The sequence below is a fragment of the Micromesistius poutassou genome (assembly GCF_964030765.1).
Source record: "Micromesistius poutassou genome assembly, chromosome: 17".
Classification (NCBI taxonomy): domain Eukaryota; kingdom Metazoa; phylum Chordata; class Actinopteri; order Gadiformes; family Gadidae; genus Micromesistius; species Micromesistius poutassou.
This window is the reverse complement of record NC_140287.1, coordinates 11399754-11403118: the sequence shown is the minus strand read 5'-3', so window position 1 is coordinate 11403118 and position 3365 is coordinate 11399754.

Sequence of the window (3365 nt, the reverse complement as noted above, 5' to 3'; positions counted from 1 at the left end):
CGCTGCATGAGATATGCTCGCCCCAACCAGCCCTTCACCCCCACCCCTCACCCTCCCCTCACCCCCCCCCCCCCCCCCCCCCCCCCCCCCCCCCACCCACTCCCATACCGCCACTCACCCGCATCCCACGGCGGGCCGACTGAGGAGCAACTGAAATACATCTTCGCCAGTATTAAGTCGTTAACCAGCGGAGGCGTGGTGCCGTACCGATACGGGGCTATCAGCTGATCCCGGGTCTGTAATTGGCCTGCGGGGACGGGGCCCGCCGCGGTGTGAACATGAGGGCTGAGGAGCCTTCCGGAGCGGCGGTCCGGTAAAGGGGCTTGTTTATATTGCTGGTGAAACAGGTGTGAGCATCCCAGCCGTTGTTAGCAGTAAGACCCATCAGACCTCCTCTCTCTACGCTCGGGGCGCCACGGAGAGAGCGAAACACACCAACACACCCACGCTAAGCCAACGAGGGCTGCTTCCAAAAGCCGTAGCGTAACGATTTGTGGATCATAACCAATGAATACAGTTGGCTGTGTGTGTGCGAGCTGAAATAACGGCGCTACATGGCGTACTGTGGGGCTGCTGCTCCGTAATGTGGGCCAGCGATTTAAATATAGTGAAGCGTGGTGCTGAGCGCGGTGACCCAGGGGCTGTTAAGGGCTGAGTGGGGGCAGATGAGTATCACTGATTCAAAGGGGGAACGATAATAGCTCGGTCTTTATTGTCATGTTTGTCTTGCTTCCATCTTTACGTCGTCGTGGGAGAGAGTGACACCGTGGGCTACAGAGAGGATTAGATAACTGGTGTCTCCTTATTGTGCGTTCCTTACATGTGTTCGTACATGTGTTTCTGCTGAGACAGCCTGCCTGTTGTTATGACTCTCAGCTGCACTGATTGAAATGGCTTGTTAAGAATTGTAACGCTGTCATCTTCTAATGTCAAGTCCCGATCTCTCTCTCTCTGTCTCTCTGTCTCTCTCTCTCTCATCTCTCCTCTCTCTCTCCTCTCTCTCTCTCTCTCTCTCTCTCTCTCTCTCTCTCTCTCTGCGATAAAGGCAGTAAATACACTGTTAAGTTCTTGTGTTCTTTAACCTGATGTTCATGAGGGTCCGTCCTGTCCCTCTGCCAGGGATGAAGACGAGACGGAGGAAAGAAACCAAAGCACCAGAGATCCTTCATCAAGCAGCAGGAACAAAGTAGAAATAAAAAGAGACGGAGGAGGAGAGGAGAACCGACGGCCCCACACACCGTCCGTTCCGGGCCAGAAGGGCGAGGCGGAGTCAGCAGTTGTTCCGGGAGCGTCCAGCGACCCGGTGTCATTCTGACATTGAACACGGAAACTCACCCGACCTCTGACCTTTCCAAATGATAACGCCGCACCCTGGAGGTGTGAATCACTCCCGGGCAGACGGACCCGCTGCCCCCACCCCTGTGTTCCATCTCCACCCCTCCACCCCTCCACCCCTCCACCCCTCCATCCTCCAACTCTCCATCCTCCAGCTCTCCATCCTCCACCCTCCACCCGCCACACCTCCACCCCTCAACACCTCCACCCCCCCCCCTCCACCCTCCATCCTCCACCCTCCACACCTCCACCCCTCCACACCTCCACCCTCCCCCCCTCCACCCTCCCCCCCTCCACCCTCCATCCTCCACCCTCCACCCCTCCACCCTCCCCAGTGGTCTCCATTAGCCAGCTGTGTATGTGTGGGGGGGCCGCTGGCCGGATTTGCTTACATATTAAATGCACTGAGATGTTCCGGAGATTTCCTCTAAGACTTTGACTCCCCCCTCCAGACATGATAAATAGAGGCTTTATTTTTCTAACGGTTTCAATCTTTGCTGTTTGACTTGAAACTGCTTTCATGCGTGTGAGATTTAGGTATATCTATGTATATCTATGTTTTTCTTCTTCTGCATGTGTTTGTGAAGGTTAGAATGGTTTGTGTGTAAGAGTGTATGTGTAAGAATGTAAGTATTTAAGTATGCATATTCAGTATGCGTGTACATGTGCATGAGCATAAATGCCTATGTGTGTACCAATGTATGTGTGTGAGTATGTGTGTTCAGGCGTGTGTGTAACAGTATCACTGTTATCCTATCCTGGCCTTTTGTTGCTCCCTCCTGAGGGGGACAGAGGTCAGACAGAGGTCAGGGTGAGACTCAGCAACCCCCCCCCCCCCCACCCCGCCCCCAAAGTCCCCTCCATGAACGATGACTGCTTCTGATCCTTCCACTGAATCCATACGCAGGACAGCATTTTGGAAAGTTGAATCATTCAAACCTTTCCATAATGGAAACAATCAGGGTTGAATAGAACAGAATAGAAAAAGGTTTCCTGTGGTCTGAGATGACACAAAGCAGACTCCCTTCATGAATAGCAACAATGAGACGAAAGACATTTTAACATTTTAAGATGTTATTCGATTCAGCGAATAATTTCACATTTTTGTTTACCTTAATATCTCTGCTTTTGGCATGCATGCTGGGTGTGCAGATGGAAAAGTTGTGAATGTGTAAATCCATAGCATGTTTGTCTTAAGGCTCAAACTACACAGTCTGAATACATTTGAGTGATCACGCTTCACTGCAGATACCCTGAAAACATTTGAGTAAATTACTTTTTTAGACAACAACAAGTCATTAAAATAGAGAGAGATTACACAGAGAGAGGGAGATCATTTCAAACATGGTGTTTATAGCGTTCATTCTCAAGCTTTAAATTATGGGAGAAGTTAGTGCATTCCCTAAGGGCATTCATTCATTACTGTGTGTGTGTGTGTGTGTGTGTGTGTGTGTGTGTGTGCGTGTGTGTGTCTGTGGGTGTGTGGTCTGTGTTTGTGTCTGTGTGTCTGTGGGTGTGTGTGTGTCCATGGGTGTGTGGTGTGTGGGTGCACAACTGATGACCTTCTGTGGTATATGACACAAAAATAACTAATGATGTGTGTGCACATGCGTTTGTGTGTGTGTGCGTGCATGTGTGCGTGTGTCTTGTGTGCTTATGCTTTTGGTGGCTGGTATCCTTAACTTAAACGTCCCCATGGCATGAAAATGTCACTTTATGAGGTTTTCTAACATTAATATGACTTCCCCTAGCCTGCCTATGGTCCCCCAGTGGCTAGAAATGGCGTTAGGTGTAAAACGAGCACTAGGTATACTGCTCCGCCTTTGAAAAAATGAAAACTCAAACGCGATTTGGAATTTGGAATCAGGTTACCTCCCCCTTCTCTGCTTGGCCCGTGGCCCAGAGAATTTGGTCCTCCAATGAGACAATGAGCTACGACAGTGCGAGCGCCACATGTGTGTGTGTGTGTGTGTGTGTGTGTGTGTGTGTGTGTGTGTGTGTGTGTGTGTGTGTGTGTGTGTGAATACAAA